The 26,779-nt window shown below is 37.0% G+C and overlaps 1 protein-coding gene across 1 annotated transcript in view; it reads right to left on the minus strand.

Moving 5' to 3' along the window:
- LOC120414636 (uncharacterized) overlaps positions 1-26,779 on the minus strand; it is a 144,791-nt gene that overhangs the window by 112,553 nt on the left and 5,459 nt on the right. The gene's annotated exons all lie outside the window — the stretch shown is intronic.

The following is a 26,779-nucleotide window of genomic DNA, read 5'->3' on the forward strand; positions in this document are numbered from 1 at the left end:
AACAAAAACAAATCATTCACATTAACGACCCACATCCAAAACAGATTTTGTTTTTAAGCAATAACTTTTGTACTTCACTGAAAAAGAACTGTACAGAAAAAAAAACTTGTTCATCATGTTGTGTCAATTTTCATCTCGCAAAAAAAAACCTCTACCTTTCATTAAACCACAAAAATGCTCCACAGTGCTTCCAGGAAGCCAAAAATTCCCATTTCCCAGGTCCGAAACGGATTAGTGTGTCACCCGACGCCACCACCGAAACGGCCACCGGTTTCTCAAATCCTCTGTGGGCTCATTGTTGGCCTGAATTATTCGCTCGCAGCCCTGTGCGAGGATGCTCTCGGCTCGCCGTGGGTGGTGGCAGAAAATGACCAACCGACCCACACGAAAAAAAAACACGTGGATTTAAATCGAATTTCTGGTGTGCCATGTTCCTTGGCGCATCCAGCTGTGACTTCATTATTATGCGGCGGTCCGAAGCTATACGGAGCATCACAGCATGTGATGGAAAAGGTGATCACCAAAGTTTAGATTGCACCTGGTGCTCCCAAAAGGACTCGGAAGTGGATTTTTTTAAATATTCGTTTTCAGGTTAAAAAGGTAGAACAAATCTAATGGCATGTTTCAAGTGCTATAACGAATTGAAGAGAAAAAAAATGTTTGCTTTTGTAAAATTTTTCGTAAACCTTATATGTGCAGTGAACGAGCGTGCACACGTGTGGCGTCCGCGCCGGACGGAGTTGTTCAGTTTCAGAGGTGGCACACGTGGGAAGCGCAGGAAAAACTGTATTTGCCACGTTTGTACCAATTTGAATACAGGATGTGTACGCGAGTGTTTTGAAGTACAGCATTATATATTCATTTTCTCATTGTTTTCGAATCATGCCACCTTGCCTGAGGCCTAGAAAGGGGCGGAAGTCACTGGAGGGTAGAGTTTAAGGGGTGGTTGAAAAACCAGGAAAAATATATTGAAGTACAGTCATGCCATATTTTTGGAACAACGACGAACTTGTAACACTTTTGTGTTAATTTTTAAAGTGATTGCATGAGACATCACTCCATTCAATTCAACTTGATCAAAAACATCAATTTTCCAGTTTGCATGATTATATCTCAGCAACTAAGGGTCGTATAAACAATATTCAAAAAGCAAAATATAGGAGCAACTCTCTACGAAATCGGTGTCTTGGGCAAAGTCGTAGGTATTGTTGAGGACTTTGAGAAAAAAAATAGGTACACGGAAAAAAAATTGCAGATTTTTTTATCAACATTTTTTTCACTAAAACTCAATTTCCAAAAATACGTATTTTTTTTATTTTCGAGATTTTTTGATATGTTTTAGGGGACAAAAATCCGCAACTTTTGAGCCATAGAGAAACATGGCCAAAAAATCTGCCGCCGAATTATGATTTTTTTAAAAAACTGTGATTTTTTTTTTAGTCTTCATTTAAAATTTTTCAAAATATTTTTTTCGGAAAGATCAGAAAACTTCACGAATGTTTTATATTTAAGCATTGAAAATCGGACCATTAGTTGCTGAGATATAGTCATTAGAAAATGGTGGGTTGTTTTGGTGAGATTTAGAAAACTTCAATTTTTGTGTTTATTTTTCTTAAAGCGACTCTATCTCAGCAACCCAAGGTCCAATCTTCAATGTCTCTTGACAATTTTATAGCAAATTTTCTAAACTTTTCAAAAAAATATTATTAGAAATGGTCACTTATGGTCACCAAATTAAAAAAAATGAAAAACTGCAAATATTTCGCTAAAATTAAACTTACGCTGGCTATATCTTGAAAACGGAGCCCTTTATCAAAAAATCGGTAAAGTATTTTTAGATTGCTAATTCACTTTTCATTAAAAAAAATGTCAAACTTGTTTTTGCGTGAAAATTCGATTTTTTTCAAATCACAAATTTTTCACAAATATCATAACTCGGCGGCAGATTTTTTGACCAGGTTTCTCTATGGCTCAAAAGTTGCGGATTTTTGTCCCCTAAAACTACGAATCTACATTGACCCAGAAGGGAAATTTTTCATTTAGAACAAAATTTTTCATTTTAAAATTTCGTATTTTATCTAATTTTGCAGGGTTTTGTTTAAGAGTGTAACAATGTTCTACAAAATTGTAGAGCAGAAAATTACAAAAAATTGATACATAGATAAAAGGGGTTTGCAAATAAACATCACGAGTTATTGCGATTTTACGAAAATAAGTTTTGAAGAAGTTACTTTTTGCGTTTCTCTTTGTTTCGTCGTCCGTGTCTGTCGCGGGTGACCATGAACGACGACCAACATTTTCAAAACTTTTTTTTTCGTAAAATCGCGATAACTCGTGATGTTTATGAGCAAATCCCTTAAGTCTATATATTAAAATTTTTGTAATTGTCTGCTCTACAACTTTGTAGAACATTGTAACACTCTAAAAAATAACCCTGCAAAGTTAGAAAAAACACGAAATTTTAAAATAAAAAATTTTGTTCCAAATGAAAAAATGACCCTTCTGAGTCAATGTAGATTCGAAAAGTACATTAAATTTCCCATAAAATGACATGTTCCAAAAATTTTACAGTCGAGTAACGGAAAATGGGAGAGTTTTTAAAACTTTTTTAGTGTTTTTTTTTTCGATGAAAAATACGTATTTTTGGAATTCTGAGTACGCCATCAAATCGGGCGTCTAATTTTACATAAAAGTCCCTTTGACACCAAATTTCTATCTCACCACCGTTTCAGGCTGCAAATTATTGAAAAATACCTCTTTTTTCGCATGTTCAAAAATGGAAGGGGTCGTACCGCCCCTCCGTCACGAGATATCAAAAAACGGACCTCGGATTCGTGATCCGAAAGTTACCCCTTAGGACAAAGTTTCACGCAAATCGAAGAGGGGTCGGGGCAACTTTTACCGATTTCGTGTGAGTTGGTAGAGAATTACATGAACGAACAAATGATGCAAAATGGCTTCTTCGGGTATACCGAACGCACCAAAAATGTTTCAGCCCGATTAAAAAATACAAAAATTAAAATTAAAGAACTGCTTATAAGTAAAAAAAATATTCGAAAATGAAAGGTGCCCTGGAGATTTTAAACCTCATAATGGTGTCATTTTATTTGTTTCAAAAGAGGAAACAAAATTGAATTAAATTTATAAAAAAATATGAATAGTTTCATATGAGACCTTGAATCAGCCCAATTTAGATTATATCATAACAGTCAAGCCTTTCCCCATTCACGGCATCTCTCCGTCTAATCGATCCCAATCCGATTGACTTGCCGTGACACATCGCTTTCGCTAGATTTCATCCCCCTAATTGAAACGATTAGTTCAATTACCAGTTTCCAATTTGCGGCATCGACAACCTTCTCCGATTTGCATACTGTCACGAGCACCGCCTAACCTCAAACCCGATAGGGATCATTAAAAAGTGACACCTTCCACCTCTAACCCCCTGCTAGCTCTACGCCACGTGTGACTTGTTTGACCCAAAAAGGCACATCAAAACCACACTCGCACACACACAAACCGCTAAATTTACGGGCAAATCTCCCCCTCCACCACCGCTCCTTGACCAACTATTTGCGGGGCAAGTTCACGTCCCCTGGGGGGGCACTGACGAGGTCATCCTTTTGTACTGACACGTGGGTGGATGATCTGTGAGGGAGAGGGGGACTGAAGGCTTTGTTTTCCATTGTAACCCTTCGAGCTTGTTGTTCGCGGGTGTGGACTATTGGATTATTGATTTTCCCGGCCACTATTCATAGAACGAAACCCTCTTCTGTTCGCCTTTTTTATTATTCTGCAAAGAACAGTTTTTTTTCTCTTTTTTACCGAAGAAGGAAATCTTCTGTTGAAATGGAGAAATCAAAATTATATTAAATATATATTTTACGACCCCACAGACTACCGGAGGTTGGCCGAATCCCGGTCTTGGGGTGTAAAGATAAACCGCACAAATTACCAATTTAACAGACGATTTTCGTTAAGTAATAAAAATGCGCGCGATCAGTTTTCAATCAATCAACAGAATCATTTATTCCCTTCACATGACAACTCCAGGTAAACAAGGTTGCGCTGTCAACGACAGTCGAGGCTCGGCATTGGGGCCGAGTTCGAGTCCAGCGGCGAATGCACAGTGGGCACATTCACATTTCCAGTCGTCACAATATCCCCCCACTTAATATAGGAAGTACAGGTCGGACCACTGCGTCGATCTTCACCTGAAGACCAGCATGGCACCTGTACCGACGGGGCACGTCCACTTCCTGCCGATGTGGACTGCTGGGGTGACATTGATGTGGATGAAGTAAACACTGAGCCAACGGGAAGCTGCGTCGGAGGATGTCCCATGACACCGGTCTTCGTTAGTTGCGCCAAACTTCCCGGTTGATGCGAAGCCTCCCAAAACGTCGGAAGTGCTGCACACGACTTCAGTTTCGTCAAGCTCCATAGTTCCAGCCAGATGACTACGAGCATCACTGGCAACACTGCTGCATCCGGTCCGGGATCCCAGTCAGCCCGACGGAGTGTGCGGATAGCGCGCGTTCGTATCCGGGCAATAAACGTCACATAGCCGACACAATCCATGACCGCACCAGGCTCGCTGCTTTCTTTCACGCACACTAGCTCGAGTGGTGGATTCTTCCAACAGCGTGAAGTCTTTCGATCGGTTGGCTCGTTCGCTTGAGCCCATGATGATGGTGATGATGGCGGAGGCTCGTATTCCAACTTCGTTCGAATGCGCTCGAATTTTACTTCTGCTGGCGGAGCACCACCCACAACATGCTCGTTTGGGATGCTTCCGAACGCCTTCAGATCGGCATTCAGCGCTTGAGTGTTGGTGTTCCTCCCCGCCTGAACTTTCTGCTCCGTTAACGCGTCACGAAAAATCACCTTCCGGCACAGGCCCTTGACGTCATCAAGGCAACCAAAAGTGCACTGCGGTCCAGCCAGCGTCGACTGCGTCAGCTGCTGCGACGTACCCAGCGAAACTATCGCTCCGGGTGGTTGGGACAGGTTCTCGTAATCGCCTCCCGGGTCAAGAATCCACTCCAGTCCGGCCAGCACAGGAGCAGCTGCTTTTGTGCTCTGGAACTCCAATGTTCCGATCGTTGCCGGCACCGAGTTCTTGAAATCCGCCTTGAGGGCATCCGCGGCCGTTCCTGGCCCGAATGTAGATGGGTACACCAGCTGACAACCGGTGTTGAGCGTTGTTTCGGTCGATGACGTGGCCAGATGCTCCACACAATGTCCACTCACACCGGAACTAACCTCAATTTCTTTGTTGTTCTCCTCGTGGCGCGCTCGATCGCCATCGCGAGTCTCCCGGTTCTGTTCCGCCGCGGTCAGCGCCGCCAAGATGTCCCGCACTAGGTGTCCTTGCTGCTGCATGAAGTCCAGCTGCTGCTGGTGCATTTCTGCCAGCTGGCGTTGAACCACCTCTTGCTCACGTCGGAACAACTCCGCTACATAACCTCGCTGCTGAACAAACCACTCGATGTACTGCACCGCCTGTGGAGAACTCTGGAGGAGCGACTCGATCTGGAACTGTTGCTGCTGACCGGCTGCCAACGGTGCTTCTTGCTGTCCGTCCACCCTCAGCTCCGCGCCGACGCCAACGACGACTTTTCCCGGAACACCTTCCATCTCGCCGTGTGCTGCCTCCTCCTTCGCGGGTTCAACTTTTGCCGGTTGAAAATTCGGCCAAAAGTCACCGTCTCGTCGCCACTTTTACGACCCCACAGACGACCGGAGGTTGGCCGAATCCCGGTCTTGGGGTGTAAAGATAAACCGCACAAATTACCAATTTAACAGACGATTTTCGTTAAGTAATAAAAATGCGCGCGATCAGTTTTCAATCAATCAACAGAATCATTTATTCCCTTCACATGACAACTCCAGGTAAACAAGGTTGCGCTGTCAACGACAGTCGAGGCTCGGCATTGGGGCCGAGTTCGAGTCCAGCGGCGAATGCACAGTGGGCACATTCACATTTCCAGTCGTCACAATAATATATTAAATAAGTTTTATTTTAAATTGACCCGGTCTGAAAATCTCAAAGGGCTTGTGAAGGGTTAGACTAGTTGTGAGCAGTTGAAAGTATTAGTATAGAGCTTTTTTTTCGTTGGTTTCATTGATCCTCGTGCAGTATTCCCCCCGCGTTCGGTGATGGTGGCGTGGCCGGGAGTCCTTGGGCTATAAATGGGGCTTCGGCACGCCATTGCCCCATTAGTCCATGCCATGCTGAGCCACCGATTCTTTGCCCAACCCAGCAAAAGTGGATAAATTTTCGATGATGAACCACCGAGCTGCAGGGATGCATTTTCTGATAGAATGCACTTAACTCGGCGGTGCTTTGTTTCGTGCAATAAAACAGTTTGATTGCTTTTCACCGAACCGTGCTGGTGTCGTGGATAAATTTGACGTGTTTTATTACCAACAAAAACGTAACGCTATTGATATCCTATTATCGAGAGAGATTGCACACTCAAAAGTGCATTCATTCGGCGAAGGTTCATTATGCAAAGTCGAGATGCATTATTCATGTTGCACGTAAATTATTCTCATTGTTCGTGTCATATTACAGCGACTAGCACAGCCGCATAGCGATTCCATAAATCCCATCATTTGCATTTTCATAAAGTGAGCCAGGCAGCAGCCCCGGAAAACCGCATCCATTTTCCACAATCACATCATCGGTAACAATTATTAAAAGGTTGCAAATTGGGCAACCGCAAATGTTCCGGTGCAATCTATGGCAACATTTGGGCAGGGTTGCCAACATAATGTTTTTGTTAAAATTGTAGGTTATTTATTTGAAACAGCAATGTATCAAAAAAAAAATACATATCGTCAGCTGTGTGCTATCTTGTGATTTAGTACTATTCAAGAAAATCGATTTTTAAAGTTTGATGATAAATATTTTCAAAACTATGAATGGTAGAGCCAAACTTTTTGATGCAATCGGTTCGTATACCATCGCTTAACAAACGCTCCAAGTTTCAATTAATTTGGCTACACCAGTTAAAAGATACAGCAAATTATGTATTCAAAAATCTTAAAAGCACGTGTCACAAGTGTGTTTCGAAAGTAAAATTGTACTACATGTCACAAGTGTGCACAGAATTCCCATACAAACTAAAATAAGCTCAAATCAATGGTTAAATCGACTTATTCAGTATATTTTCAAAAACAAAAAATTGCATTGCCTTCAGAAAATGTGTATAAACATTAATTTGTGAAAAACAAGAAAAATTTTCCACATTTTCCAACAACATATATGACGATTTTGATGATTAAATGGTCTATGTCACAAGTGTGTATTGCGATATCCGGGAAACGGAAGCGAGTTTCCAAAATCGGGTTAAAGCATCTTGTAGTGTTTGTTAAGTATAGCAAAACGTAATCATTAACTCATTTTAGACCAAAATGGTCTATGTCACAACATAGCACACAGCTGACGATATGTAAACAAATATGTATTTTTCCCTTTCGTTAACTGTTTGATACGAGGAAACGAGGTCCCATTGAGCCAATTTTTGTTGTTGTTAAAAAAAACCTCTTCTTTAAAAAATATCACTAAACACGTTCATTTTTTTCTCTTTTCGAAACCACCCGAAAAAATATATTTTGGTGATCATATTGAATAATTACTAGCCTGGCTTGAAGTTGAATGGAAAAATTTCAAGATGGACTAATTCTCTTTGTCTTGAGCAGGTTATTTTATGTGTAAAACTGACTTTTGACGAATATTTGTCCAATCTCCTTTTGCGTGGCAGGCCTAATTCGTGATTAAAGTATTTTAAAAGGTCTTAAATAGAAGCTAGAAATGGGTTGACACTCTGTAGATGTGTCACCCTGTCTTCAAACCATGCAAAAATTTATTGAAATAACAACTTTTCCTAAGACACCAACGCTTTAAAAGGTCACCAGTACAAGTTAGAGCTTGTTTGACACCCTGTAGGTTTATAACAAAATGGAACCGAAAAATCCATGTTCTGAAAAATCGATCATGTCGAGCTCCCCTAGCAATCACCCAACTCGACATTTTTGAAGTTGATGTCGGTAAACGCTTCAGTTTCATTAAAACATGATAGATTTGGGCTCCTTAAACAAGCTCCAATCAACAGAATTGAATTTTAGTAAATTTCCTGCCAATTCCAGGTATACATTCTAAGGAGTAATCATAAACAACCAGGCGCACCCTTTTATATTTACAAAACGTGGGTGCGCATGGTAGCTATTGATGACTCAATACCATTCATACCAGAACGTATTCAGGAAGCACAAATCTATCATACCTAGAAGAAACTTAAGCGTTGATTGGCATCAACTTGAAAAATATCGGGTTGAGTCATAAGAATGTTTATAAACGTATGTTAAATTGATGATCACGACTTCAGCTAAGTACTTTTGACTAATTCATCGGCCCCATTTTTCTATGATTATGAAAATATGACAATGTTCTAAAACTCTTTAAAAAATAAATTTTGGACCATTTTTGTTATGGTTAGACTTTTGCTTTATTACATTGTTTCCAAACATTATCGAAATTGTAAAAACTTAAGGTTGATTATTTTAAATTATTGATTTACAGCAATTCCATTTGAAAAGAGCCTAAACCGAAAAAAAAGTTCTCCGATCGGGCTCAAAATTTTTCTGGGGGTACCTTGGCCAAAATAGTTAGACCCGTATTTTTTTGTTTGGCCATTAGGATGACCTACATCGTGCTAGGGTGGTTCGAAAAATGGCAATTTTCGTCATTTCATCCGATTTTAATTGTCTTAGACGCAAAAGAAAGGTGATTAGTTGGAATATTTGAGAAAAATAGTAAGAAGTTTCAAAAACCTAGCTTGACATTTGAAAAAGTCGTATGAAAACTTAAAATGGCGTTTTGACCGTGTCTTGACCAAATAGCCTATGTCTGAAAATATTTTTATCGGATTTCTCGGAAAATTTCACATAATATAATAAAAAAAATTGATTTTGAACCGTACGTTACCGAGATATGATTTTTTGAAAATAAAAACTGAGTTTTTCGACGCGCCACGCGCAAAAACAGAAAAATGACGAAATCGGCAAAAAATGAACTTTTTTCACTAAAACTGCGATAACTTACAAATTTCAGCAATGACCTATGCATGTTAGGGTACCAAAAGTTGCGTATTTTAATTACAAAAAATTAGGTACCCTAACATGTATAGGTCATCGCTGAAATTTTTAAGTTATTGCAGTTTTAGTGAAAAAAGTTGATTTTTTTTGCCAATTTCGTCATTTCCCAGTTTTTGCGCGTGGCGCGTCGAAAAACTCAGTTTTTATTTTCAAAAAATCATAGGGTAGAGGACCCAGTTTTCGTCCTGCTCCAGTTTTCGCCCACCTACTGGATTCAATCTGTGTTTAGCAAACTTATACTATTTTTTGGTTGAATTTATTATGCAGGTTCACATATTCAATCATTTCTAGTACTTATTGAAACTTTCCTGATGAATTTCTATTGTTTATTTAGTTTTTATAAGCTTTTCAAAAATGCCTTACTGCAGCCGCCATATTTTTTGTCAATTTAGCCTACAGCGGGTAATAATGTTTATGAAGGAAAACAACTCATTTTGCAAAAAAATAATGTAAATGAATAATTCATTAGTTCACTGTATGTCTGAATTTCATGAAAATCTAGTGATTTACCTGTTTCAAACGTTTACCAAAGGTTATTTCAATAAAATAAAGTGGGCGATTTCTGGGGTCATGAAAAAACATGCGATCCAATTTTCGTCCAGGGCGAAATCTAGTATTGTGTTTTAAGATTTTATCTAGAACCAGTTTTCGTTTACCATAAAAACTTATCTAATCGCAGCGAAATGTGCTTGAAAATATATTTGGAACATTCTAGATTATTTTTTAAGGATAAATAATCATTTTTATTCCTTTCACTCATAAGGGGGTTTTGGTATAAACATCAGTTTAAAAATTAACCTAAGCTAAGATATGGGACACCTAGTTCAAATGTAGTAAAAGTTTACTGGTACAGAGGAGAAATTAAGCAGAGGATGGAAAAGTGTGTAACTACTGTGTAACTACTTAAGAGGTACTCGAAGTTTTATATTGAGTCAATTCGGGAGCGAATGACCTATAGGGTTAAAGCTCTTCTAACAAAATCAACAACAACATGGAGCTAATTGTAACTGTGTGCCCTTATATTGGGTGAATCGGGACACATGAGTTCTATCACAAATTTTGATTTAGTCATATTTTTTTAGTGAGAGTGAGAACATGTTTTGGTTTTAGTTAGTATATACAAAGAACCTCAACATTAGTAAGATATCTGTAATGAAAACTCCTACACGGAGAAAAAAGAGTTCCCAAAATCGTGAACAAGCGTTCATGAAATTCGGAACCACGAACAAAGTGTTCAAATTCCATGGTACGATTTTGAAAAACGTACCATGAAATTTGAACACTTTGTTCGTGGTTCCGAATTTCATGAACGCTTGTTCACGATTTTGAGAACTCTTTTTTCTCCGTGTAGGGTTTTTTGAACTTCAATTTATTTTACGACAAAAGAAGTGCACATCAATGAAATTGAGCTTCGGGAACATGTTGTGTATCAATAGGAGACCATATTTCGTCGCCATCGTGCTAACTTGTCGTACGTGCATTTTGGGCCAAATTAAGTTAAGAATGCCATTTTGTGCAACTCACAATGCCTCACCTTTTGACCTTCACAGATCCCCAAAATTCGATTTTAATCCTGAGATATTCAACAAAAACCGATAAAACTCCGTTCATTTTTGTCACTTTACATATGAAAGTAGTTTCAATCTTGTCGTGCTATCTTGTCACTCCATGAAAATTGATGTAAGTGCGACAAAAGGCCAAAGGGATTTAAGGCCAGGAAAGTCGGGATACGTTTGTCACACGTACAAGCTAGACTACCGTAAACATTTGTAATTATAACTCGGGACTCCAGCAACCAAATTCAACCAAACTTTGGGACAATGCACAGAATGGTGAGCCAAACAAAACGTGTTTGTTATTGTTTACATTGCGTGCTCTCGTTTTTGAATATTCAAGGTCAAACATTAAAACGTGTTTTTCTCGGAACGTCAAAATGGCGGGTGCGACAAGATAGCACGACGACGTCGATTTGCTAAGCTTTGAGTCATATTTTCATTGGATTTCTTGATTTTTGTCGTGGGCGAAAACTGGTTCCAAGGGTGGGCGAAAATTGGATTTAGGGGGGCGAAAATAGGCTCTTCAGAGCACTTTATTAAAACGCAAAATTTTATCAAAAATGAACTTGTAAATTATAAAAACCTTGTGGAAACTTAAAATCAAAAAGTTTATCATCGTTCTACAACAAATAGAACCAAAAACCAAAAATTTTCATTAAATTCTCATAAATTTTCCTAGATTGCCACTATAAAGTGGGCGATTTCTGGGTCCTCTACCCTATCTCCGAAACGTACGTTTCGACATCGCCAATTTTTTGATATGTTAAGTGAAATTTTCCGAGGAATCCGATAAAAATATTTTCAGACATAGGCTCTTTGGTCCAGACACGGTCAAAACGCCATTTTAAGTTTTCATACGACTTTTTCAAATGTTAAGCTAGATTTTAGAAACTTCTTACTGTTTTTCCCAAATAGCCAAACTCATCACCTTTCTTTTGCGTCTAAGACAGCTAAAATCGGATGAATGACGCAGAGATATGATTTTTCGAAAAAAGAGGTTTTTGCGAAAAATGACAAAAATTGCCATTTTTTTAACCACCCTACCACGATGTAGGTCACCCTAATGGCCAAACAAAAAAATACGAGTCTTATTATTTTGGCCAAGGAACCCCCAGAAAAATTTTGAGCCCGATCGGAGAACTTTTTTTTTCGGTTTAGACACTTTTCAAATGTAATTGCTGTATATGTACCTCTATAGAAAATGGTTAAATACAGTTGTTCATGTTAATCGAAATTTGTCAAATGGTATTTTTTGAAAATATGATGTGATGTGATGAATAATGACGATATTTATGTATGGATTTATTAACGGCACTTAATCTGAGTGATAGGGCACACATCAGCACTGAATGAGCACCAAATTTTGACTAAAAAATTCAAAATGGTGACTTGTGTTCTGAAATCTGGTTTGTACAGACCTATAACCATACAGTTTTTGAAATTCTTTAGATAAACATATCTAAATTTTATATTATAAAGAATCATTCGTTGTGTTTTGTTTAAGTTTGTTCAACCTTGAAAGACGTCATCAACCAAGGAAAAATCTAAAAAAACATTGTCTGCAGTTGAATATTTATCATAGGAAACCCTTAATTTTTTTTTTCTAGGTTACACTATAGAGTACTAAAATTGAGTTTAATTCTTAGGCTCATGAAAAACTGTTCGAAAAACTGTTTTTAAATATCTTCACCGGTTTAATAAATTTTGAAAAATATTTGCAACAGTCTAATAAAAAGTTTTTCTGTTTTTTTATTCTAACAACTGTTTAAAATAAAAGAAAAATCGTTTTATGGAAGAAAAATAAACTGTCATGGAAACCCTTCAGTTTCAGCCAAATTGCGGTGATTGTCGGAAAGCGCTTTTCTGCGGATTCGATTAACCAAATTGTTTTATGGCTGTAATTTAGATGAACCAATTATTCACCACAAACACGCACATACACTTCCACCCACGCAAAACCCCACACATCCACACACGATTATCCAAATGGCCCCGAAAATACCGGTGTCAACCGCAGTTGAACTCTCACCACCCCTTGGGGTCAATCACCTTCCCGCCACCTCATCTGAGCCATAATCCAAAGCTTTTGTTCGTCGCAAAACCCCGAAATCGATTTCGTCCTCCGACGACGAAGCTTTGAACAATCTCGGCACAGTCACCCTTTCCTCCCTAGGGGTTGAATGGTGGCGTCATCGCGAACTGCCACCAAAATGATACCATTAATATTAATGATGCTAATTCACGAGCTTTTTCGTTCGTCTAGCGAATGTGAGCAAATTGAGTCGAACCAGTCACGAAAAGTGGTTTAATTCTACAAAGTGATTTGAATTCGTCGATAGAAATTCAGTTTTTATTTTCGCTCTTTATAGCCAAAGGGATTCTCTTTCCCTAACTGAAGAAAATCATTTGGAAATTCCTAAGCAACCAACCCGATTGAATTTCACTGCAGTCCCGACTAAACCGGATTGATTGGACGAGTGAAGGAGCAACTTGCAAGTCCGCCCCTCCCATAACTCCCTTGTCGGTGCATGCAATATGCAAAAACCGGGCTCAATTTATTCACGAGCGTCCTTTCTGGGGAAAATCCTTGCACGAGACTCTGATGCTCTGCTCTGCGGTGACGACCTGCAACGGACTAGTGCTGAGTGGAGTGCAGAACAACCATAGCGCACTATACTCCGCTCTGCTCTATAAGCCACGATGATCCTGTCTGGGAGTGGAGCTTTACTCATTTTTATTTCATTTTCAAGCGCAGTTTACAGGGTATGATGCCCTGATTTGGGTTAAGCTTTCCTAACGCTTACTGATTTTACTGGACATTTTAACTTCATCATCCCGGTACGAGAATCGAACTCACGACCTCTAGATTGGAAACCCAGCACGCCGCTACTCGAAATCCATCCCCTAAAAAAAAATCCCCTACCGGTCAGTATTCCCAGTGAGCATATTTACTCTTTTAAGGGATCTGACTTTGCCGAGCCAGACAGGAATCGAACCCATCACCTTCCGCTTACAAGGCGAAACCCGTAACCTCACGGTCACGGAAGCTCGGCAAGAAGATGATGATTTTGAAGATGATTAGGTTGAAAACTAGTACCAATACCCTAACTCTTTTTTTTCGCAGCAACCGAGTCTATCCGTGCTTGTTTGCCAAAGTGAACGAGCTGAGCGAGAATAAGGTTGGTCTGCAGCAGAATAAAAGCTCGCGATGATTAATTGTGGAGGGAGTTCACAACGCACCGGCCGACGTGCCACCACCCCGTCGAAAGAAGATACTTGTACTCTGCGACAGGTGACGCGGGCGTCGAAGAAAATTGCTACTTATTTGAGTGGATAAGAAGCGAGCGAAGAAAATGTCAAGAGGCATCAGCCGGCTCGTTGAAATGCAGATCAGGTGAGAAATAGGTCAACATATTTTTTCAATCGATGGATCACAATTAGCATTTAGCAATATTTGATCAGTAATGAATAATAAATAATTCCTAATAGCAAACAAGGTAATGGATTTCAAATTTAAGGGATTAAAAAGCATAAAAAATCCGCTGTTTTGCCGAGGTGACATTATTAAAAATTCATTTTTATTTTTATTTTTTAAAAGGCTGGTTACCCAAGTAACATTTTTAAACCAACAAGTCACCACTTATTCACCACAAGAGTGTTTTAGCTGTCAAGTGCCATTAGGCATGCAAAAAGCTTAATTAAAACCACAAGCTCCTGAAAAAGCTTTTATTGCGGCAAATTAGCAGTGCATAAATATGGCGCTAAACGCGTGTTCTGATTGAATATGATTGACCACCATATTGGTTGAAAAAATAGAGAACTGAGAAATTTGATTTAAATTTGTCGAAAACAATCATTTATTCTCAATTTCTTATATAATAAGCGATAGCGATAGATGTTTATAAATCGTCAGCTGTGTGCTATCTTGTGACATAGACCATTTTGGTCGAAAATGAGTTAATGCTGACGTTTTGATATACTTAACAAACACTACAAGATGCTTTAACCCGATTTTGGAAACTCTCTTCCGTTTCCCGGATATCGCAATACACTCTTGTGACATAGACCAATTTATCATCAAAATGATTGTGCACACTTGTGACACGTCATACATGTTGTTGGAAAATGTGGAAAATTTTTCTTGTTTTTCACAAAATTATGTACACACATACTTTCTAAAGGCAATGAAACCCTTTGTTTATAAAAATATACTGATTAAGTCGATTAAACCATTGATTTGAGCTTATTTTAGTTTGTATGGGAATTCTGTGCACACTTGTGACACGTAGTACAATTTTACTTTCGAAACACACTTGTGACACGTGCTTTTCAGATTCAGATGTAACCAAATAAGTTGAAACTTGGAGCGTTTGTTAAGCGATAGTATACAAACCGATTGCGTCAAAAAGTTTGGCTCAATCATTCATAGTTTTAAAATTATTTACCAACGAACTTTAAAAATCGATTTTCTCGAAAAGTACTAAATGGTCTTTGTCACAAGATAGCACACAACTGACGAAATAACATGAATTTTTTTTTCAGAAAATTGCAATAAAATATTTATTAACATTGAAAACTATGATTTGTAATCATGATTTTTTATGATGCGAGTTGACTTTTTTGGCTCTATCTCCCCTACATTTAGCAATAAAATTTCAACCGCAGCTGAATTTGGGAGAGATTGCGGCCTGTGTGGATCAATCGGACCGCGCACTGGACTCACAAACCAGAGGTCGCCGGTTCGAATCCCGAGGCAGACGCAAAAACTCTAAGTGTTAATATAGGTATTCGGTGCCCTCTCCCTGTGCCATACCTTCACACTTAGGAGACCCGGGAGGCGAAGTCTTGTCGCAAAAAGAACGATACACGCCTGTGGATCCGTTGACGAAACCGCAAGGTTTAAGAGGGCCACATTATAAGGTGTTACGTCGATTCCGTTTCCGTTGCGAGAAATAAGCTTTCAAATTATTTTGATTACCTCCAATATCAATTACTTTTTGTCACTATTTTTGCAAATCATCTCTATTTTATCATTTGGCAAGATAAAGACTTATTTTTTGCTAAAATTAAACTTATTTGGCAAAGGACGATTGAAGACGTATGAAATGTCATTTTTCCTTAACTCCTGACTAGGTTTTAACAAACGTTTTATCAAGGCTTTGAGGATATTGTTATGGTTCACTTGTAAAGCCTTGAACTCATATGTGGGTTTTATTAATAGGCCGTGACAACCTTTTGCGGAGGTCCTTTTAGGTTTTAACAGAGGTTTATCGGGGTTCTGGAGAGGCTGTTACGACTTAGTGGTTTTAATGTTGGTTTTGGCTGATAGGTTTTATAGCGGTTGTGACAGCTTTGATAAAGCCTAAAATGTTACTTGGGTAGGCTTATCTCTACGATGTTTAAAACATAAACAGAAATAATCACATGATGTCAACTATTTGTCCTATTTTGAGGTCATGTGCTCTTTTTTTAAATGATGGTCAGGGTGTCAGAAATAATATTATTTTAGGCAAGGACGAAAACTACTTTTTTTCACATGTCCTCCTCGATGACTTAAAAAGTCACTTTACAAAAATTGTCTTAAATCGCTGGCAATCAATAAACAAATTGATTTACTTCAAATTTGCCATTAAACTTTAAACTTCGAAAAGCTGTTCAAAAGAGGTCAAAATTGAATTTTCCATGAAAACTTTAAAATAAAATTCGAATAACTCGTGAAGAATACATGCACCCTAGCCTGTCCCATTTTGAGGTCACGTCGAGGATCTTTGAGTGCTCTTCTTTTTAAATGATAGTTGAAGATGTTATGAACAGTGTTTTCTCGGACAAGAAAAAATAATAAAATACTTTCTCGCACCCCTTCTAAGATTTACTGAAATAAGTCACTTATTTGAACAGATTTTTAAAAATCGCTTGGAATCAATGCAAAAATTGTTTCAATCAGGTATGTATTTTTTTTCAAACGATAGCTTTTTGTCCATTGTTTAAATAAGTGACTTTTCTCAGTAAATCAAAGAAAGGGTGTTCAAATTGTTCAAATAAGTGACTTTTTTCAGTCAATCGAAGAAGGGGTGCGAGAATGTATTTTATTATTTTTTCTTGTCTAAGAAAACATTGTTCCTAACATCATCATCTATTATTTCAGAAGTGAGCACCCAAAATTCCTCGACATGACCTCAAAATGGGACATGCTAATGCTCCCCTTATGTTTATCTAAATGTTGGGGTTTGTCTGCTCTACTACCTTACGTTAAAAAACATGAAATTTTAAAATTTTGATCTAGATTAAAAAATGGGCCATTTGGGTTATTGCAAATTCGCAAAACATGTCTGAGTAAAAATCCAGAAAAATTAAAAGGGGTCGTACCGCCCCACCATCACGAGTTATAGAAAAATTGACCTTGGATTAGTGATCAGGGACCAAAATTATCCATTTAAGTATAGTTTCACGGAAATCGACGAAGGGTTGGGGCAACTTTTTCAAATTTCGTGTGAGTTGGCAGAGAGTTACCCAAAACTGTATTATGTATTTTTTTGTAATTTCACAACTTAAAAGATGTTTAAATATTTTTGAAGTTGACTTCTATGAATTTAATCAAATTTCCAATTGGCAAAACAAAAATTACAAATCATTGTTCCAACTGCAATACTGTTTTAAAATGAGAAATACACCAGCAGAAGATGTGAGGCTAAACAGCCAGCTGGGGCTATGCTCTTGTTTTAAAACTAAACTTGAAGAAAGAGTTTAAACTTTTCAACAATGCTGTTGCTTATGAAAATATAAAGTTTTGAGTAACTTTTCAATGAAATTGCCTTTGAATTGTTTAATCAACCAGGATTAACAAACAAATTAGCCAGAATTGTCCATTCAATTATTTTTTTTATTTTGAATAGCATAATTAACATACCTTATTTTTTTTAGCAAGCAAGCTTTTTTAAATTTTATTGCACAGTGGACCAGATCGCAAATTTAAGTGATAAGTAGATTTTCCGAAAAAAAAGTATTAACAACTTTGTAGAAGACGTATAAAATACCAAAAATATTCCTGAAAGGTATACACTTGGTTGATAAGATAAATTTTATTTAAATTGCAACCAAAAATCTATACATATAAAAAATTTCGACGGTTTTGTTCGAACGCGAATCAGTTCAATACGGAGCTTCGGATCGAGGTGCTCTTTGTTGCGTTGGGTTCGTACAAGTCCAAGGAAGGTTCTTACGCCAAAAAGTGACAACTTTGGCCACTCTGGAATCGATTCCGGAAAATCTGCAGATTGTATGGGAAAAGTTTCGTAAAATTAAAATTTTGATCATAAACGAAGAACAGACAAGACGAAGTTTGTCGGGGTTAGCTTGTATTATATAAAAAAACTATTTAGAATTTTGTAAATCTTAATTTAACTTGCATTCAAAATATTGAGGACGATAAAAATCAATTTTGAATACTTTATCACAAGAAGTTGTCTTCCAAAAACTTTATTGTAATTGGATTGAGCTGTTCTAGTTTTTTTGATATAATCGAGCTCATACTCGATATTTATGCCCAGTACTTTCAAACAATTAATCCCTGTAATGGAAGGCAAAAGTTAAATTTGCACCATTCTAATGAAAAAAAAAATTTGGTATAAAAAATATACATAAAAGTTATGAAAAATATTTGCGACTTGAATCAAATTGAAAAAAATGGTTACTAAACTTCTGAACTTTTCTTTTTAACAAGACATTTTAACGCTGTCGTGCTATCTTCTCGCACGTCGTTTTTTGACGTTCCGAGAAAAACACGTTTTAATGTTTGAGAGCACGCAATGTAAACAATAACAAACATGTTTTGTTTGGTTGACCATTCGTGCATTTTCCCGAAGTTTGGTTGCCGAAGTACTGAGTTATAATTACAAATGTTTACGGTAGTCGGGCTTGTACGTGTGTCAAACGCGTCCTGACCTGAAATTAATTGGGTTAGTTGTCGCACTTACATCAATTTTCAGGGTGTGTCAAGATAGCACGACAAGACTGAAACTTCTTACATTTAAAAAGTGACAACAATGCACGGAGTTTTTTTTCTGCAAAGATCAAAAGGTGTGGGCATTGAGTGCTGTACAAAATGGCGTTCTTTAATCAATTTGGCTCAAAATGCTCGATTACAAGATAGCACGATAGTGACGATTTATCGTGCACTAAAATAAAGTTGATTTTTTTTTAGTTAAAACGCAAAACTTCCTGTTGAATCACAAAAAATCTGCTAGAAGCTCGTTATTCTCGAGACGTAAGTTTGAATCAGGAAATTCCATAAATATTCCCTCTCCTTTGCTACAGTCACTCATTCCACTTTTCTTTGTAACCGCTCCAAGGATGCTAACAAAGTGATGTGTCCGGATATGATTTGATCCATAAAGGTACATCTTTTGTCCACGAATACTCCACAAAAAGTGCACCAATTCCAAATCGCTTTGACAACTCAGTTGCGAAGCAATTCCCCTTACATCATGCATTTTTTCTTCCTTTCCTTCTCCGGTGCAAAATTCCCAAAAGACACCGACCAAAAAGCCATCCGTTCCACCCAGTTGAGCCCTGTGTGAATGACGTTATCGTTGTCAACGACGACGACGGCGCTCTTGGTCCCTGTCGAGATCCAGCCCAGACAGATGTCACGCAGTCGTTGCGGTATGACAAAAGCTACGCGATACTGAAAGTGCTGGGCTGGAAAACGAGCACGACGCGTCTGACGGTATCTGGCAGGGCGGTTGAGAATTGCATTTCGGGGTTGCTGTATCGCGGATTGTAATCTGGACGGTCCTGGAGGAATTTGGTATTTTGCGAAACACTTCCGGCTGGGGATGCTGGGGAACTATTGCTCGATACACGAAGAAAAATGAGTTTCGCATATCGAGAAAAAGCGTTCGTCCACTGTTTTGGGGATTTTGGGAAATCAATTTTGTCCGTGTATGAAAGGTATTGACGATGACGGTGATGTGCTGACTTAGTTCAGCGCTGGAAGTAATAATCGATCGCTTCCGGCAAATTACGTATGAAGTGAGATTTACTGTACTGACTATTATAGATAGTGAACTGTGACAGCACTGCAATGCTTTTGAGATTCAAAACCAGATTATTGTAATGGATATTGATCGAAGCAATTATTTAATCCAATCGTCATATTCAGCGAATAGCTACAAGATTAGTTTGAATGTTTTATTCTTACGTTCATCAAATTCTTCTCAATTCTCATCATTATCTATCAAACTTCTCCAAACAACTGCCAATGAAGCCTCACCCTTGGCATGGGAATTCATAACATTGCAACATTCTACCAAAACTGAACCGTCTTGCACCACGGAGTTGAACACCGTCGCTGGCTGCTAAAACAGCTTGGCTTGCAATGATTATCCTATTTGAAACCATGTTAGCTGAGACAACATTGCAATAAGTCTGAGCAGCAGCAGCTGCAGCAGCTTGTGCAACAACGGCCCGTTCTTACTCGCTAGACGTGACTGTTATGGTTCTTGAACCAGCCAGCAGCAACAGCAGCATCTTCATCGTCAGGAGTCGGCGTATCATCTGCCGGGTTTACACAGTTCAAAAATTGGGTGTCAAAATTATCTTTTATAAAACTTTTAATTTTTCTGATAAAATAAGAAATTTCAAAACTATTTTAGTTCAAATTTTTGTTTCAGAACTTTTCAACCGTGCAGTAAAGAATCGCGAACTGATCTCACTGCTAAGCCAGTTTAGTCAACCTCTTCCTGGAGTGGTGGCTTGCACTAAAGTGCAATGCATCCCAGGATCCTCCAGGTACCACCTAGAAGAGCGAGCAGAATTGCCCGACGTGGATGTGCTAAAATGCTAAAATTCTACCGGAATGCAACACGGGAAGGATGCTGCAACGAGGAAAAACATTTGTTTCCACTGTGAGATGATGTTTATATTTGCATAATAAACTTTTTCCTCATTTTATAGCTCTTGAAAGCTGGAGGCTAAGGAGCGAACTCTGGCCCAGTCGGCGCAAAGTTGTTGCAAGGATTTTGTTCGTCTGGATGGGCTCTCGAGCAGGACTGCTGCATTCAGAGTTGAATGGAATTGCTTGGTTATTCTTATGGATACGAGTAGTGATGCAGAAAATATTGTTTACGATGGATGATCGATTGAACTTGTCCTTGCGGTTACTGTCATTATTTTGATTACAACATAATATGTCATTATTATTTTCTGCAAACTGGGCAATCATTTTATAACTTTTTTTAAGTGATAGAGTCTTTAATTTCTGAACAATAAACCATTTGAGCAACTCTCTACGAAATCGGCCGATTACGACCATTTTTATTTTTTGTATTTTTTGATTTGACTCAAACTTTGTGGGGGCCTTCCCTATGACCAAATAAGCTATTTTGCGTCATTGGTTCACCCATACAAGTCTCCATACAATTTTGGCTGCTGTCCATACAAAAATGGTATGTAAATATTCAAACAGCTGTAACTTTTGAGTGAATTTTCTGATCAATTTGGTGTCTTGGGCAAAGTTGTAGGTATTGTTGAGGACTTTTGAGAAAAAACAGGTACACGGAAAAAAAAATTGCAGATTTTTTTATCAACTTTTTTTTTCACTAAAACTCAATTTCCCAAAATACGTATTTTTTTATTTTCGAGATTTTTTGATATGTTTTAGGGGACAAAAATCCGCAACTTTTGAGCCAAAGAGAAACATGGTCAAAAAATCTGCCGCCGAGTTATGAATTTTTGAAAAAATAGTGATTTTTGGAAAAAATCTAAGTTTCATGCAAAAACAAGTTTGACATTACTTTTTAATGCAAAATTGAATTTGCAATCGAAAAGTACTTTTTGCAATTCCGTCGTGAAACTACTTTCTTTCCCTGTCATTCTTGAACGACGAAATAGCCTACTTTTCTGTACCAAAAATAACAGAATCGAATAGCAACACTTTTCAAAATAAATGCTGAAAAGTTCTACTTTTCGGCACTGAAATGGGTGCTGAAAAGTTGAACTTTTCAGCACTTGTTTCAAAAAGTAACACTTTTCAAAATTTTTTTTTTATTTAAACGATTTATTGACAAAAAACATGAAAATTCGACTTAAAATTTCACTCAATGGGTGTTTTTCGAAATTGCAAAAAATGTTGTATGGAACTCGTTGCAAAACTTGATTTTTTCAGCACTCGTCGTATTTATCCAACTCGGTGAACCTCGTTGGATAAATGTACGACTCGTGCTGAAAAAATCCTCTTTTTGCAACTTGTTGCATAAACTACTATTACAGATTTTTTGATTAAGGGCTCCGTTTTCAAGATATAGCCACCGAAAGTTTGATTTTAGCGAAATATTTGCAGTTTTTCAATTTTTAAAAATAGTGACCATGAGTGACCATTTCTAAAAATATTTTTTTTGAAAAGTTCATAAAATTTGTTATAAAATTGTCTGAGAGACAATGAAGATTAGACCTCTTGTTGCTGAGATACAGCGGCTTAAAGAAAAAGAAACACGAAAATTGAAGTTTTCTAAGTCTCACCCAAACAGCCCACCATTTTCTAATGACGATATCTCAGCAATTAATGGTCCGATTTTCAATGTTGATACATGAAACATTCGTGAAATTTTGAATTTTGAAATTTTTTAAATCTAGACTAGCATTTTAAATGGGCGTAATATTCAATATTTGGCCCTTTTAAAATGTTAGTCTTGATTTAAAAATTTTCAAAATATTTTTTTCGAAAGGATCGGAAAATTTTACGAATGTTTCATGTATCAACATTGAAAATCGGACCATTAGTTGCTGAGATATCGTCATTAGAAAATGGTGGGCTGTTTGGGTGAGACTTAGAAAACTTCAATTTTCGTGTTTCTTTTTCTTTAAGCCGCTGTATCTCAGCAACCAGAGGTCCAATCTTCAATGTCTCTTAGACAATTTTATAGCAAATTTTATGAACTTTTCAAAAACAATATTTTTAGAAATGGTCACTCATGGTCACTATTTTTTAAAAATTGAAAAATTGCAAATATTTCGCTAAAATCAAACTTTCGGTGGCTATATCTTGAAAACGGAGCCCTTAATCAAAAAATCTGTAAAGTACTTTTCGATTGCAAATTCAATTTTGCATTAAAAAATAATGTCAAACTTGTTTTTGCATGAAACTTCGATTTTTTCCAAAAATCACTATTTTTTAAAAAATTCATAACTCGGCGGCAGATTTTTTGACCATGTTTCTCTATGGCTCAAAAGTTGCGGATTTTTGTCCCCTAAAACATATCAAAAAATCTCGAAAATCAAAAAATACGTATTTTGGGAAATTGAGTTTTAGTGAAAAAAAAGTTGATAAAAAAATCTGAAATTTTTTTTTTCCGTGTACCTATTTTTTTCTCAAAAGTCCTCAACAATACCTACAACTTTGCCGAAGGCACCAAATTGATCAGAAAATTCACTCAAAAGTTACAGCTGTTTGAATATTTACATACCATTTATGTATGGACAGCTGCCAAAATTGTATGGAGACTTGTATGGGTGAACCAATGACACAAAATAGCATATTTGGTCATAGGGAAGGCCCCCACAAAGTTTGAGCCAAATCAAAAAATACAAATAAAATCCATTTCCGGTTTTGGTAGAGAATTGCTCATTTGAAGATTTTTTTTTTAATTTTAAGGTTTTACTAAGTTAAATCGGCGTGGCTAGAGCAAATTATTATAAACCGAGATACTCCGTACGAAATTTTTTCGTGGGAAGTTGTATTTTAGTGGCTTTTATCAGAATCTTAAAAAATGAAAATAATCGATAGTTAAAATTCCGCTTAGAAAAAATATTCTTGATTTTTGTACAGATTAAACGCCTTATAGGTGAATCGATCTTTAAAAAAATAATTGCTTGAACAGATTTGTAGAGAAAGTTCTTGCCTTTAAAAACATTATAAAGTTTGAAAATGGGTCTTTATAGAAAATTGCCCAAGGAATCGATAAAAATAGAATTTTAACCCTTAAATGCCCACTAATATTATATTTTAACGTTTTAATTATTAAAATTCAGTTTTGACCAATTCCTTTTATTTTTCTTTGTTTTATTTTATATGTTTGGTCCAAATCGGTGAAGGTCGAGTTCAAAAGTGTACTCAGTTGACCTGGAATGACCCAAATTCGTTTTGATTGTCAAAAGATACTATACTGTAAAGACATAATTGTTTCATGCGAACTTCAACCGATACTCTGGAACCATGCATGTCACTCAAAAATTGGTTCAAATCTGGTTGTTTTGAAATTTGAATATCTTTTGACAATCAAAACTGATTTACATAAGTACTTTAAATGTGGTTTAAAGATAAGATGTTATGTTATAAATGGCGTCATCCATAAAGTATGTCACGCTCTAGGGGGGGGGAGGGGGGGTCTGAGCAAGTGTGACATTGCGTGTTGTAAGCATAGGAAAAGCGTGACAAATTTTGGCTGATTTTAGCGTGACGTACTTTATGGATGAAGCCAAAGATGTTATAACGAATATTTTAATACGATCCACCTTTAAGGCCAATGAAAAATCCGTACAAAAAATAATAATCTAAAATTTTATTTTTAAGTGCCGTCAACTGGGGCTGAATAGGGACAACACGTTTGAAAGCACTTATTATCTCCAAATTTGGAATTAATGCACACATTTTGTTGCTCTGAATCTGGTATAAACTGAAACGACTCAAAATAGAGAAATATTAGGTTGATTGCTAAAACTGCTGTCCCAATTCGCCCCATGTGACCCGATTCGCCCCAGATGATGGTAGACAGACACTGATTCAGGCCGGTGAAACACAACTTGCTCCAGCCACGCCGTGAGTAGTCAAACATAGAACTCCCCTTTTGAATGCAACCTGGCGCTTAAAAATTGGCCTGCGGTTTTTCGAGACATTATTAAAGTTTAAAATTTGCATCTTGTCAAAAATAATAAAAATGATTGTTTTTTAAAGCTTCAAAAGATCCCCTTTCTCTAAAACTTAGCCCTGAATTGCTATGTTCGAAAAACTGATTTTTGAAGATTTGATCTACCAAAACCGGAAATAAGTTTTATTCGTATTTTTAGATTTGGCTCAAACTTTGTGAAGGCCTTCCCTAAGACCAAAGAAGCTATTTTTTGTCATTGATTCACCCATACAAGTCTCCATAAAATAAAATAAATTTTGGGGTTTTCAACTAAGTTGCTTGGATTGACAAGCCCAAAAACTTTCTTGAAGACAAAAAAATCCCAAAAATATTCCTGAAAAACTAGATTTTCAAAATAATTTTAATCGTGAACCACCCTTATTTTCAACAAGACCAAAATTTGCCCCTTCTATTTGCAATCCCGCCCGTGTGGATCAATCGGACCGCGCACTGGACCCACAATCCAGAGGTTGCTGGTTCGAATCCCGCGGCGGGCGCTCTAAAATTCTAAGTGTAAATATGGGTATCCGGCGCCGTCGCTCCGTGCCGTACTCAAACACTTAGGAGCCCAGGGCGGCGAAGTCCTTGTAGATAAAAAGGAAGACACTAGTGGTTGGTACTAGCAATGGTGGCCGACAGCTATAAAAGTCAACTTCGTTTCATTTGCAATAATTTTTCTGAAGACACCAAAGCTCCCAAAACTTCATAATTTTTCGGAAAATTCATATTTCACTTAATTTAATTAAAAACATACAAAATGGATTCAACATTTCAATAAATGCATTGTACATCAGTTCAGTTGCTTTACAACAGGCCTGCCCAACGTCCGGCCCAGCCCGTGAAGCCATTTCATCCGGCCCGTGACGGCTTTTCAAAATAGTTCTATGACCGACCCTTTAGGTTTTTCATGAAGTATTAAATAAATAAATTTATTGTCTGAATTAAAAAAAGAAGCTTGAGATCAAATTTAAATATATTATTAGAACATTCTTCATGTTTGAATTTAATTCTTATTATTTTTATTGTGACATTTATGAAAAAACTTGGACTGTTGTCTTAAAATTTACAAAAAGAGACTAAATGTTATTTCTTTCAGTTTTAACTGGGTTTGCTTCGAATTGAAGTTTTTTTTTCAAAAAGTACGCAAAACTAATGTTATTTTCCAGAACAACATTTAGTCATAAAGTTTTTTTTTTAAAAAAAAAAGCTTAAAAAATCAAATTATTCATACAGAAAATAGATTGCTGCAAATATTTTAAAAATATTAAAAAAAATATCAAAAACTTCAACAAATTGCCACGATGTTTTTTATATAAAAAAATATATCAAGGTATTTAATTGCAATCGTCAAAAACAATATCTATACAATTTAAAACAAACAAAAACTAAAATAAGTCAAATAAACACATTTCTGAGTGTTATCTTTGTTTTTCATTCTTAAAATCAAGATATATGAATAATATTTGCAACACTAGTTCTTTTTTGTATTTACATTTATTTATTTACCCAATCATAAGAAAATTGAAAAAAATTGTTTACTTTATCAACTTTTATCAAATATTTGTTCCAGCCCACCACTGCTTCAGAACAATCAGATCTGGCCCGCAGGGCCAAAAGGTTGGGCACCCCTGCTTTACAATCATTAGATTTAAGAAAATATATGAGCTGACGAAAAAAATATTAGCGACAATTTTTTTGGCTGCTCTGTGCATCGAAATTTCACAAAATTTCAAAACATTGTTTAACTGTTTCAATCATGCTTTCGGGGTTTCAGGGAAATGCATTTTAAATTGTTTTCAGTTGATTCCACGTCTTATTTAATTTAAATTTTGATGTTTTTTAAACATTGTTTTGTCTCTTGATTTTTCGAGCAAACAAAGAAGGGAGGGGGGGACATTAACTTTGAAAAATATTTGTAACGGCCTAACTATTAATATTTTTATAAAAAAACGTTTTTCGACAAGCAATGTAAATGTCAAAAAAAAGTTTTTGAAGGTGCAATGAAATCTATTTGTTGTGAAAGAAGAAACAAGTTTTATTTTAAACATTCGAATAATGAATTTAATGAAATTTTATTAATTTATTGATTCACCCAATCATTTGTTCCGAAAACGCCAACACTCTAAACCGAAATCAAATGTGAACGGCAATTGGGCA

Source organism: Culex pipiens, chromosome 3 (genome assembly GCF_016801865.2).
Source record: "Culex pipiens pallens isolate TS chromosome 3, TS_CPP_V2, whole genome shotgun sequence".
Taxonomy (NCBI): domain Eukaryota; kingdom Metazoa; phylum Arthropoda; class Insecta; order Diptera; family Culicidae; genus Culex; species Culex pipiens.